At 39.7% G+C, this 14,954-nt stretch overlaps 1 protein-coding gene across 1 annotated transcript in view; it reads right to left on the bottom strand.

The window, feature by feature from the left end:
* DENND4C (DENN domain containing 4C) overlaps nt 1-14,954 on the bottom strand; it is a 474,079-nt gene that overhangs the window by 284,789 nt on the left and 174,336 nt on the right.

Genomic DNA, 14,954 nt, shown 5'->3' with positions numbered 1-14,954 from the left:
GCACAACAAATCTCACAATCCATATCCGAATATTTCCTTCACAACACCACGCCGGAATCTTCCCCATCAAATATATGGGAAGCCCATAAATGTGTGATAATAGGGGAACTAATTGCTATCAAAGATTCAATTCTTAAACAAAGGCGCACATACCTAACAACTCTACTTTCAAACATTGAGGAACTAGAAAACAAACAAACAATGGCCCTCAAACCATACCTTACTAACCTGCCTACAAAAAGAAAAAAAAGTTAGCAACAAAGAACATAGATGTTAAGCACTACGATTCCAACAACAAAAATTATGAGGGCCGAAACAAAGCCGGTTGATAATTAGCGCGATACCTTAACCCCTTAATGACCGAGGACGTGCAGGGTACATACTCAAAAAAAAAAAAAGGCAGTTAACGCCTGAGGACGTACCCTGCACGTCCTCGGTGTGGAAAGCAGCTGGAAGCGATCCTGCTCGCTTCCAGCTGCTTTCCGGTTATTGCAGTGATGCCTCAATATGGAGGCATCCTGCAATAACCATGTATGGCCATCCAATGCAGAGAGAGCCACTCTGTGGCCCTCTCTGCACCGGAGATCGGTGGCTTCCTTCGTTGGTGGGTGGGAGCAGGACCGGGAGGTGGCCATCGATGGCCCTGGAGATGTGCAGGGGGGGCGGGATCGTGGGCGGGGATGACCAGGGGACGCGCACGGGCGCGCGTGCACGATAGGGAGGGGGCGGGCGCGTGCACGGGGAGGGAGCGGGTGGGAACGCTGCACTACAGAAAATATGCACTATAGGATTTGGTAATCAGGCTTATAAAATGTAATAATAATAAAAATAAAAAAGCTAAATCAGGGGGTGTTGGGTTGGTATGTGGGAGGGAAACTACACTACAGAAAATAAACTGCTTAAAAAAAAAATAAAATATTTTTTTCTGCAAACTGGGTACTGGCAGATAGCTGCCAGTATCCAAGATGGCCCACAAAAAGTCAGAGGGGGACGGTTAGAGAGGTGTTTGGGTTTGGGGGGGGGATCAGGGAGGTTGGGGGCTAAGGGGGATCCTACACAGCAGTATATGTAAATATGCTATAATTTTTTTTAAAAAAAACAAAGGTTCCCTTTATTTTTGTACTGACAGACTTTCTGCCAGTACTTAAGATGGCGGGGACAATTGTGGGGTGGGGGAGGGAAGGGAGCTGTTTGGGAGGGATCAGGGGGTGTGATGTGTCAGATGGGAGGCTGATCTCTACACTAAAGCTAAAATTAACCCTGCAAGCTCCCTACAAGCTCCCTAATTAACCCCTTCACTGCTGGGCATAATACACGTGTTTCACAGCGGCATTTAGCGACCTTCTAATTACCAAACAGCAACGCCAAAGCCATATATATCTGCTATTTCTGAACAAAGGGGATCCCAGAGAAGCATTTACAGCCATTTGTGCCATAATTGCACAAGCTGCTTGTAAATGATTTCAGTGAGAAACCTAAAATTGGGAAAAATTTAACGTTTCTTTTAATTTGATCGCATCTGGCGGTGAAATGGTGGCATGAAATATACCAAAATGGGCCTAGATCAATACTTTGGGTTGTCTACTACACTAAAGCTAAAATTAACCCTAGAAGCTCCCTACATGCTCCCTAATTAACCTCTTCACTGCGGGGCATAATACACGTGTGGTGCGCAGTGGCATTTAGCGCCTTTCTAATGACCAAAAAGCAACAACAAAAGCCATACATGTCTGCTATTTCTGAACAAAGGGGATCCCAGAGAAGAATTTACAACCATTTATGCCATAATTGCACAAGTTGTTTGTAAATAATTTCAGTGAGAAACCTAAAGTTTGTGAACAAAATTGTGAAAAAGTGAACGATTTTTTTTATTTGATTGCATTTGGCAGTGAAATGGTGGCATGAAATATACCAAAATGGGCCTAGATCAATACTTTGGGGTGTCTTCTAAAAAAAAATATATACATGTCAAGGGATATTCAGGGATTCCTGAAAGATATCAGTGTTCCAATGTAACTAGCGCTAATTTTGAAAAAAAGGGGTTTGGAAATAGCAAAGTGCTACTTGTATTTATGGCCCTATAACTTGCAAAAAAAGCAAACAACATGTAAACATTGGGTATTTCTTAACTCAGGACAAAATTTAGAAACTATTTAGCATGGGTGTTTTTTGGTGGTTGTAGATGTGTAACAGATTTTGGGGGTCAAAGTTAGAAAAAGTGTGTTTTTTTCCATTTTTTCCTCATATTATATAATTTTTTTTATAGTTAATTTATAAGATATGATGAAAATAATGGTATCTTTAGAAAGTCCACTTAATGGCAAGAAAAACGGTATATAATATGTGTGGGTACAGTAAATGAGTAAGAGGAGAATTACAGCTAAACACAAACACTGCAGAAATGTAAAAATAGCATTGGTCCCAAACGGACAGAAAATGGAAAAGTGCTGTGGTCATTAAGGGGTTAAACAAAAAGCTCATAAAAACTATATACTACACATTAAAGATGACCACAACAAAATACACTGCTAAACCCAAGCTATATCAAAAATATATTTAGAGACTATTACCAGAATCTTTACAACCTAAATAGCAACATCGAAGAAAAAAAAAATAATACCTCTCATTTATAAATTTACCCCACCTCACTAACGACCAAAAAGATAAAACTAGAGGACCCTATAACAGGGGTCGCAATTCTTTCGGACCTCAGGGAACACTAAACTCACAATTTTGAATCCCGTGGACCACTATCATGATTTTTTGTTTTTAACAGGTACAATCCTCTATAATGTGTGTGTGTTTATATATATATATATATATATATACATACATACATACATACACAAATACTGTACATAACTAGTATAACCATAGCTAAGTTTACATTATGTATATATTTACACATTTTTAAGAATTATTTTTTGGAATTAACTAACTGAATGTCAGAACTGAGAGAATACTTCCAAATGACCAGTTCAGTCCCTTCAGCGTTCACACTCACTTCTCCTCAGGAAATTATGGGCGTGGCCTTATGCGTTTTGCAGGCTCCTCCCCGCTTCGTCAGAGGCTATGCCCATTCCTTCCATAATCCTCCCATTTAGATCTTTGCTTGTAACACCTCCCACCACTCATTGGATAAATTTAGAGGCGTGTGAGTGGTGGAAGCGCCTGGTACTTATTTCTTTAGCTATGCTGTACTCCCCTTATATCTAATAGCCTGTCGTTTTATTATTGCTATATACACAGTTGTGGTCTCAGCTGTTTGCCAGAGGGGGTATATAGTTGAAACCTCCTAAAAACCGCTCAATCAAGCGGAAAATATATAAGAACATACATTTACATATTCACATTGCAGATATGTTATAAAATGATAAAAAGATAAAAAAACATTTTAAAATACATTATCCAGAAAAACATAGCACTTGTCACCTGCATATCTGTGCATATGATACCAAATTCCTACATTTCAGTCAGTATTCTATATTTCCTCTATAACCATATATACTATACACAGCTAGCCATTTAATACTCCTTTAACTCTTTCTATATGAAAAAGAGGATCTCTCTCTAATGGGTATGGTTGGTATCCTATATTTATTACCGTTAATCAGCATCTGCCCATTATTAAAAACATATATCCTGGCATCCTATGTATACATTTATGTATATAAATATATTTATCCAGCATCCAAGAAGGCTGCCAAATCTATCTCTCGATTGAAACCCCCTGGGCCCAAAGTGTTCAGCCTATGGATCCAGAAGGTCTCACGTTGTCTAAACTGTAGGAGGCAATCTCCTCCTCTCACAGTTCTCTTAATATATTCGATTCCTATGACTGTTAGACCTGTACTATGCTTTCCGTGTACCTCTAAAACGTGTGCTGACACTCCATGGGTTTCCAGGCCCGTCTCTATATTCCTAAGGTGCTCGCTAAATCTTGTTTTTATAGAGCGTTTTGTTCGCCCTACATAAATTCTGTTACACAAGCACCTAAGTAGATACACTACATAGTTTGTCTTACATGTCATTAAGCCCTTATTCTTATACTTTGTCATCCTTGTTTATACTGAACGTCTGGTTATTAGGGTCTATATGACTACAGTATGTGCACCCTTTTCTTCCACACCTGAAGAATCCCTGAGTGTGTCTCTCAAGCCAATTTATATATTTTCCAGTTTGTTTCAGCATGCTAGGGCTTATTCTATTTTTTATGTTGTTATTTTTCTTAAAGATTACTTGTCCCTTATCAATTAATATATCTTTAAGGACAGGATCTTGCATTAAGATTGGCCAGTGTCTCCTTACTGCTCTCTCAATCTCTTTTGCTGCCCTATTATGTTTGGTGATGAGTTGAACCTTTCGTTTCCCTTCATTCTCTTCTACTGAGATACTCCTCTTGAGTTTTTTTGATTAATTTCTGTCTATCCATCTTTTCTACTTTCATATCGTGTCGATCAAAAGTTTCTCTGGGTAACCTTTAGCCAAAAATCTATTAGTGATCACTTTGGCCTCTTCCAGAAAGTCAGTTTGTTCAGTACAATTTCTCTTTGCTCTCTGGAATTGGCCCAAATGAATATTCCTCTTCCATTTACTATGGTGGCCACTTTTGGCATGTAGGAACCCATTGGTATCTGTTGGTTTCCTATATAGACTCATATAGATTTCACCTTTTTCTTGTGTTATTTCTAAATCTAGAAAGGTTACTTTTATCGAGCTAGACTCCATAGTGAAGATAAGGTTCAATGTGTTCCTATTCATGTATTCTACAAATTCCACCAATTTTTCCATCGTACCCTGCCAGACCAGAAGTATGTCATCTATATAGCGGTACCATTGTCTAACATGTTCTATATATGGGTTTCCTGAATTGAAAACAAACAGATCCTCCCACCAACCCATGTAGAGATTTGCAAAATTGGGGGCAAATTTTGTCCCCATTGCAATCCCCCTGGTCTGGAGGAAGTACCTGCCCTCAAATAGGAAATAGTTCTTTTTCAGAACAAAACCTATTGCCTGCTCCAAGAATTCCATTTGAGTCTCATTGATGCATCCACATTTATGACAAAAGTATTTCACTGCAGTGATACCTAATGCATATGGTATCGAGGTATATAATGAACATACATCCATGGTTACCTAGATACAGTTCTCCTGCCATGTCAAATCCTCTAAAAGCTTGAGTATATGCAAAGTGTCCCGTACATATGATCTTAAACATGGGACCATAGGTTTTAAAATATGGTTCACATATTCAGATAGTTTGGTTGTGAGACCACCAATCCCTGACACTATTGGTCTACCCCGGGGATTTTTTATCCCCTTATGTATTTTTGGTACATGGTAAAATATCGGTAAAATGGGATCTTCCACTGTCAGATAATTATATTCAAGATTGTTCAAAACTAAATCTGCCTTACCTCTTGCAATCAGTGAATTATATTCAGTCAAAAGAGTTTTTGCGGGGTTATGATCCAATCTGCAATAAGTCTCCTTGTCACCTAATAGTCTATATGCCTTTATCGGCACTTCGAATCACCAAATCCTTGGTCTCACTAAGGTTTTTTAGTGCTACTTTTTCTGCGCCCGAGAGATCATCTCGTTTTTGTTTTCTATTATTATTTTTCATTTTGTCTTTTATGCAGATTTCTTTCACCTCCTTTTCTAAAAGGGTTTCAAAGACAGATATATAGTTTCCTTTTGATTGTGTTAGATAAAAGGATAAGTTCTTTTTTAGAGAACTATGTGTTATTGGAATATATTTAGCTTCTTCCTCTAGACCTTGGAGTATATCTATGAGTGTAGCTTCATCATTTGCTTCTCCAATCTCTAGGTCTATATTTACTGTTGTAGTGATAGAGTCATCCAGATTCTCTATGTCTCTACCCGTATCTAATCCCTTCTCCTTAAGTTTAAAATGTCTGGCCAGTGTTAGTTTTCTAACCATTTTCTTAACATCTATGTATAACTCAAAGTCATTTGATGCCATATCAGGGGCAAAAAATAGTCCCTTCTTTAGTAGGGTTTCCTCATCTTTAGTCAGTGTTTTACATGATATGTTGCAGATACTTTGACCGTACGGTTCTAACTATTGCTAGCGTTGCCCCACTTCTGGGCATTTGTTTTTGGTCTTGCTCCCAAGTCCTCTCTATACTGAGGGTTAGAGTTGCTCCAAGAAGAGACCCTTCTCTCTCGGAAGTTATCTGTGCTTCTCTTTCCCTATATTAATTTCCGGTGTAGTTGTTTTTAGTTGTACTAGGTATTCCTCTACTTAAGTATTGTCCCCATTTCTCATTCTTTTTGATCACTTTGAACTTTGGTTGACCATTAATATATTTCCTTTGTTCCTGTCCTATTTTCTTACTGTGACTTGCTGGCTTACTATTGCTGCTGTCCCCAGAGGGTTCCTCACTGTCTTCATATTAAGAGAACTGTGAGAGGAGGAGATCTCCTCCTACAGCTTAGACAATGTAAGACCTTCTGGATCCATAGGCTGAACACTTTGGGCCCAGGGGGTCTCAATCGAGATATAGATTTGGCAGCCTTCTTGGATGCTGGATAAATATATTTATATACATAAATGTATACATAGGATGCTAGGATATATGTTTTTAATAATGGGCAGATGCTGATTAACGGTAATATATATAGAATACTGACTGAAATGTAGGAATTTGGTATCATATGCACAGATATGCAGGTGAAAAGTGCTATGTTTTTCTGGAAAATGTATTTTAAAATGTTTTTTTAAACTTTTTATCATTTTATAAACATAACTGCAATGTGAATATGTAAATGTTCTTATATATTTTCCGTTTGATTGAGCGGTTTTTAGGAGGTTTCAACTACGCTGTACACGATGTACAATACCCCCTCTGGCAAACAGCTGACCCCACGACTGTGTATATAGCAATAACAAAACGACAAGCTATTAGATATAAGGGGAGTACAGCATAGCTAAGGAAATAAGTACAAGGCACTCCCACCACTCACACGCCTCTAAATTTATCCAATGAGCGGAGGGAGGTGTTACAAGCAAAGATCTAAATGGGAGGATTATGGAAGGAATGGGCATAGCCTCTGACGAAGCGGGTTGGAGCCCGCGAAACGTGTAAGGCCACGCTGAAAGGACTAAACTGCAGCCGGCAAATACGGTTCAGCCTAATCAGCGCTATCACACGATCTCCGTTATTGTGTTTACCACAACACAGATATCCCAGACAGCCACGTATCAAATAGTTTACCCTATGCAATAAGATCTGGACAGACTGAGAACCGTCACAGACAAAGGGAACACACAGAAACGGTACAGTGCAGCAGCTGGAGTGGGATCGATAATCTTTTTAAAGGCATACACATACCTCACAAGTTTGAGGGCAGCTTTGCGAGTGTGATATCATTTTATGTAGCAACAAATAAAGTGTTTGCGCTCTATCTTTTTCTATTTTCTACAGTCATTTGCTATATTTCTAATAGAGCCTGAGAGTGGACACCTTTGGGCAGAAAAGGAGCAGCAACCCCAGTGCATTACAAAGTAAAAAATATTAATATATTTGGACATTATATTTGTCAATTGGGACTCTATATACTAACCAGAACGGTTTGTGTTTGTGTATACCCTAAACATTGAGTTAGTAAGTCTTACATACCAATAATATATGATCCTGTATTGAATATCATGAGACAACATTTTTAATCACAGTAACTGTACACCCTGATAACTAGGACTGTTATCAATCTATACACATGAAAGATATATGAGAGGGTGTGTATGCATATAGGTTATTGCGATACAGTTTGAGCCCTCTATTGATTGTGAAGTGTGGGGGTATCCTATAAGTATTTTATAATAATTTTATCTTTAATGAGTTCATAGTGTGGCGCTGTCTATTAAGTTGTATACATACATATATATATATATATATATATATATATATATATATACACACATACATATTTGCACTTTAAATTAAACCCAAAGGAAACTATTAAAAGTCAGATTAAGGAGTTTAAATTCCTCATATTAAATAATTTCTAATTAAATCATTTTAAATCTTATTTTTAAGACTAGGAATCAAATTGGCAACGACAATAGAAAATACCTTCACAACTAATGTTATCCCTAAAACATAATAAGAGACATCTCATCATAGCTATCCAAAAAGCTATCATGGCTAGGTAAAATAAATGTACTTAAAATGAATGTAGTCCCTAGTCTCTTATATATACTCCAAGCCCTACCAAAACTGCTACCAAAAACATACATCCCCAGTTTACAAAAAGCTTTTAGTGACTTTGAATGGAACAGGAGATCACCTAGAATAAACCAAAAAACTATGCAAACTCCCAAACTCCAGGGGGGACTAGGGATACCTAATATCAATCTGTATCGACAAGCCATATTCCTACAGAGGATTGTCGACTGGTGCATACACTATGACCACAAAAAGTGGGTACAACTAGAATACTCAATATCAAACATATCTCATTTGGGCCGAATATGCTGGAACTTACAGAAAACATAATTTATGCTTACCTGATAAATTTATTTAGTTCCGGATAAGATAAATCCACAGAATCATCAATTACTATTGGGAATATCACTCCTGGCCAGCAGGAGGCGGCAAAGAGCACTACAGCAAAGCTGCTATATGTGTCACTTACCTTACCCATAATCCCCAGTCATTCGACCGAAGGAAAAATGGAAAAAGAAGATAACACAAAAGTTAACATAACATAAATTATGTTTTCTTTCCTAAGATATGGTGATTCCAAGGAATCATCAATTACTAGTGGGAATCAATACCCAAGCTAGAGGACACAGATGATAAGGGAGGGACAAGACAAGTAGACCTAAACAGAAGGCACCACTGCCTGAAGAACCCTTCTCCCAAAAGAGGCAAAAGTATCAAATTTTTAAAACTTTGAAAAAGTATGCAAAGAGGACCAAGTTGCAGCCTTGCAAATCTGTTCCACAGAAGCTTCATTTTTAAATGCCCAGGAAGAAGAAACAGCCCTTGTGGAATGTCCTTGGCAGGAGAGCGACCGCCAGAGCATCTATCAAGAAAGCCTGTGGATCCCTTGACCTTGAGCCATACCTCAGAAGCTTGGCATTCTGCCGAGAAGCCAAGAGATCCAGTTCTGACTTCCCCCAATTGAGAATTAAACTTGAAAATACTTCCGGATGGAGTTCCCACTGTCTCAGATGAAAGGTCTGTCGGCTCAGAAAATCCGCCTCCCAATTGTCCACTCCTGGGATGTGGATCGCAGAAAGACAACAGCTGAGAGACTCTGCCCACTGGATTATCCGGGCCACCTCTGTCATGGTCAAGGAACTCAGAGTTCCCCCCTGGTGGTTAATGTACGCCACCAATGTTATGTTGTCCGACTGGAACCTGATAAACCGGGCTAAGGCTAACTGAGGCCAGGCCAGTAGAGCATTGAAAATCTCTCTCAGTTCTAGAATGTTTATAGGGAGAACTGACTCCTCCCAAGTCCAAAGACCCTGAGAGACTTCAATGACCCCCAAATTGCTCCCCAACCTAGAAAACTGGCATCTGTGGTCACGATCAGCCAGGAAGGTCTGCGAAAGCAAATTCCCTGGGAGAGGTGTTCCTGTGACAACCACCACAGAAGAGAGTCACTTGTCGTCTGATCCAGAACTATTTGCGGAGACAGATCCGCATAGTCCGTTCCATTGCATAGCTGCAGAGGTTTGAGATGGAACCGAGCAAACGGAATGATGTCCATGTAAGCTACCATCAGACCAATTACCTCCATACATAGAGCCACTGACGGCTGAGGAGAGGACTGAAGGACAAGACAAGAGCCGAAGATCTTTGTTTTTCTGACCTCTGTCAGAAATATCTTCATTAGTGGGGAGTCTATTATGGTCCCTAAAAACACTACTCTTGTGGCTGAAATCAGAGAACACTCTCCCAAATTAACCTTCCAACCATGGGAGCGAAGAAAAGACAACAAGATCTCCGTATGAGAGTTTACTTGTTGAATGGATGGCGTCTGAACCAGAATGTCGTCTAGATATGGCGCCACTGCAATGCCCCGAGACTGGATAACCGCCAACAGACAACCAAGGGCCTTTGAGAAAAATCTGGGAGCTGTGGCAAGGCCAAATGGAAGAGAGACAAACTGAAAGTGCTTGTTTAGAAAAGCAAATCTCAGAAACTTGTGATGATCCCTGTGGATGGGAACATGAAGGTACGCATCCTTTAGGTTCATGGTTGTCATGAACTGACCCTCTTGAACCAAGGGAAGAATGGAATGTATAGTCTCCATCTTGAAGGATGGTACTCTGAGTAGCTTGTTTAAACACTTTAGGTCTAAAATAGGTCTGAAAGTCCCCTCTTTTTTTGGGAACCACAAATAGATTTGAATAAAAACCAAGACCCTGTTCCTGCTGAGGAACTGGAACTATAACTCCCAGGGCAAAAAGATTCTTGATACAATTTAACAATGCCTCTCTCTTTATCTGGTCTACAGATGATCTTGAGAGAAGAAACCTGCCTCTGGGAGGAAAAGTCTTGAATTCTATCTTGTATCCCTGAGATACAAATTCCACAGCCCACAGGTCTGGGACATCTCGTATCCAAGCCTGAGCAAATTGAGAAAGCCTGCCCCCTACTAGATCCGTTCCTGGATCGGGGGTCGACCCTTCATGCTGAATTGGAGTCAGCCGCAGGTTTCTTAGACTGTTTCCACTTGTTCCAAGACTGACCAGACTTCCAGGAAGACTTGGATAGCTCCTGCTTGGAAAAGGAAGCGGAGGGTTTATCTCTAAAGTTACGAAAGGAACGAAAATTACTCTGACGCCCTTTCTGCTTATTTTTTTCATCCTGAGATCCCTTTCCTTCTGTGATATCTGAAATAATTTCAGCCAAACCAGGCCCAAAAAAGATCTTACCCTTGTAGGGAATAGCTAATAGACTTAGAAGAAACATCAGCAGACCAGGATTTTAACCAAAGGGCTCTGTGAGCTAAAACTGCAAAAACAGCCATTTTTGCTCCCAGTTTAATTACCTGTAAGGAAGCATCCGTAATAAAGGAATTGGCTAACTTAATAGCCTTAATCCTGTCCTGGATCTGCTCAAGAGGAGTATCTGTCTGAATAGAACCAGACAAGGAATCAAACCAGTAAGCCGCAGCGCTGGTAACAGTAGCAATACACACCGCAGGCTGCCATTGAAGACCTTGGTAAACATAATGCCTCCAAATTTCTTATCCATTGGATCCTTCCACTTCAGGATCAGAAACCTTACTTACTGTTTCTTTAAATTTCCTTTTGCGTTTTCCCTGCAGCATGGGAAAAGCAGACAGCGCCTCAGATATCACAGAGGATACCTGGGCAGCAATATCTTGCAAAGTAACCCAAGACGGAGCATGAGAGGAAACACAGGGCACTGCATGTGTAGATTAATAGGATTGGGACGCTTGAGGAGACAACTGCGGCACGTTTGAAACAGGAGGCTCCTGAACAGCATCCACCTTAGCTAATGATGGCTCAGGGCCAAAAAGTATATTTCTATAATATACTGGGAGTTCCACCTGGGTATCAAAACATAAGTTACAGGTAACATCCTGCACCGCCTCTTGATCCATAATACAAAAAAAAGAAGCAAATCAAAAAAATCTATTTTTTTTTTACCTTTTAAGGATATAAAAAAACAAAAAATGTTCTTAAATAAATGTGCCGTTTAAAATGATCAAATCAAGATAACATACCCCAGGCAACACTCTATACCTCAGCAGAATTAGTGAGGTGCCCTACCTGTCCTGCAACCCGCAGCAAACTGAGGAATAAAGCGACCCCGTTTACAATCCGGATTTCAGAGAAGCAAAAACAGTAAGAAGCCTTCTAAACAGCAGAGCCATCTGAAATATGCAAACCTCACTCTACAGGAAGTGAAGAAAAGGGCCAAAAAAACTCTGACATCAAAGAATCAGAACCTGCCTAAAAGGGGCAGTCCTACATCTCACAAAAAAACATAATTTATGTAAGAACTTACCTGATAAATTCATTTCTTTCATATTAGCAAGAGTCCATGAGCTAGTGACGTATGGGATATACATTCCTACAAGGAGGGGCAAAGTTTCCCAAACCTCAAAATGCCTACAAATACACCCCTCACCACACCCACAAATCAGTTTAACGCATAGCCAAGAAGTGGGGTGATAAGACAAAAGTGCGAAAGCATAAAAAATAAGGAATTGGAATAATTGTGCTTTATACAAAAAAATCATAACCACCACAAAAAGGGTGGGCCTCATGGACTCTTGCTAATATGAAAGAAATGCATTTATCAGGTAAGTTCTTACATAAATTATGTTTTCTTTCATATAATTAGCAAGAGTCCATGAGCTAGTGACGTATGGGATAATGAATACCCAAGATGTGGATTTTCCACGCAAGAGTCACTAGAGAGGGAGGGATAAAATAAAGACAGCCAATTCCGCTGAAAATAATCCACACCCAAAATAAAGTTTAAATCTTTTAATGAAAAAAACTGAAATTATAAGCAGAAGAATCAAACTGAAACAGCTGCCTGAAGAACTTTTCTACCAAAAACTGCTTCAGAAGAAGAAAACACATCAAAATGGTAGAATTTAGAAAAAGTATGCAAAGAAGACCAAGTTGCTGCTTTGCAAATCTGATCAACCGAAGCTTCATTCCTAAACGCCCAGGAAGTAGAAACTGACCTAGTAGAATGAGCTGTAATCCATTGAGGCGGAGTTTTACCCGACTCGACATAAGCATGATGAATTAAAGATTTCAACCAAGACGCCAAAGAAATGGCAGAGGCCTTCTGACCTTTCCTAGAACCGGAAAAGATAACAAATAGACTAGAAGTCTTTCGGAAATTCTTAGTAGCTTCAACATAATATTTCAAAGCTCTAACTACATCCAAAGAATGCAATGATCTCTCCTTAGAATTCTTAGGATTAGGACACAATGAAGGAACCACAATTTCTCTACTAATGTTGTTAGAATTCACAACCTTAGGTAAAAATTTAAAAGAAGTTCGCAACACCGCCTTATCCTGATGAAAAATCAGAAAAGGAGATTCACAAGAAAGAGCAGATAATTCAGAAACTCTTCTAGCAGAAGAGATGGCCAAAAGAAACAAAACTTTCCAAGAAAGTAATTTAATGTCCAGTGAATGCATAGGTTCAAACGGAGGAGCTTGAAGAGCCCCCAGAACCAAATTCAAATTCCAAGGAGGAGAAATTGACTTAATAACAGGTTTTATACGAACCAAAGCTTGTACAAAACAATGAATATCAGGAAGATTAGCAATCTTTCTGTGAAAAAGAACAGAAAGAGCAGAGATTTGTCCTTTCAAGGAACTTGTAGACAAACCTTTATCCAAACCATCCTGAAGAAACTGTAAAATTCTCGGAATTCTAAAAGAATGCCAGGAAAAATGATGAGAAATACACCAAGAAATGTAAATAAATAAAGGCCATGCTGGAGCCACCAGCAGAACAAACGAGCATTCCTTCAGAATCTTGGAAATTACTCTTGGAAGAAGAACTAGAGGCGGAAAGATATAGGCAGGATGATACTTCCAAGGAAGTGACAATGCATCCACTGCTTCTGCCTGAGGATCCCTGGATCTGGACAGATACCTGGGAAGCTTCTTGTTTAGATGAGAAGCCATCAGATCTATTTCTGGAAGTCCCCACATCTGAAAAATCTGAAGAAATACCTCTGGGTGAAGAGACCATTCGCCCGGATGTAACGTTTGGCGACTGAGATAATCCGCTTCCCAATTGTCTATACCTGGGATATGAACCGCAGAAATTAGACAGGAGCTGGATTCCGCCCATACCAATATTCGAGATACTTCTTTCATAGCCAGAGGACTGTGAGTCCCTCCTTGATGATTGATATATGCCACAGTTGTGACATTGTCCGTCTGAAAACAAATGAATGACTCTCTCTTTAGAAGAGGCCATGATTGAAGAGCCCTGAAAATTGCACGGAGTTCCAAAATATTGATTGGTAATCTCACCTCCTGAGATTCCCAAACCCCTTGTGCTGTCAGAGACCCCCAAACAGCTCCCCAACCTGTCAGACTTGCATCTGTTGAAATCACAGTCCAGGTTGGAAGAACAAAAGAAGCCCGTGAACTAAACTATGGTGATCTGTCCACCACGTCAGAGAGTGTCGTACAATCGGTTTTAAAGATATCAATTGAGATATCTTTGTATAATCCCTGCACCACTGGTTCAGCATACAAAGCTGAAGAGGTCGCATGTGAAAACGAGCAAAGGGGATCGCGTCCGATGCAGCAGTCATAAGACCTAGAATTTCCATGCATAAGGCTACCGAAGGGAATGATTGAGACTGAAGGTTTCGACAAGCTGAAACCAATTTTAGACGTCTCTTGTCTGTCAGAGACAGAGTCATGGACACTGAATCTATCTGGAAACCTAAAAAGGTTACCCTTGTCTGAGGAATCAATGAACTTTTAGGTAAATTGATCCTCCAACCATGATCTCGAAGAAACAATACGAGTCGATTCGTATGAGATTCTGCTAAATGAGAAGACTGAGCAAGTACCAAGATATCGTCCAAATAAGGAAATACCACAATACCCTGTTCTCTGATTACAGACAGAAGGGCACCGAGAACCTTTGTAAAAATCCTTGGAGCTGTTGCTAGGCCAAACGGCAGAGCCACAAACTGGTAATGCTTGTCTAGGAAAGAGAATCTCAGAAACTGATAGTGATCTGGATGAATCGGAATATGCAGATATGCATCCTGTAAATCTATTGTGGACATATAATGCCCTTGCTGAACAAAAGGCAGGATAGTCCTTATAGTTACCATTTTGAATGTTGGTATCCTTACATAATGATTCAATATTTTTAAATCCAGAACTGGTCTGAAGGAATTCTCCTTCTTTGGTACAATGAAGAGATTTGAGTAAAAC

This window comes from Bombina bombina, chromosome 2 (assembly GCF_027579735.1).
Source record: "Bombina bombina isolate aBomBom1 chromosome 2, aBomBom1.pri, whole genome shotgun sequence".
NCBI classification, from domain to species: Eukaryota; Metazoa; Chordata; class Amphibia; order Anura; family Bombinatoridae; genus Bombina; species Bombina bombina.
This window is presented reverse-complemented; position numbering and strand designations above follow the sequence as displayed.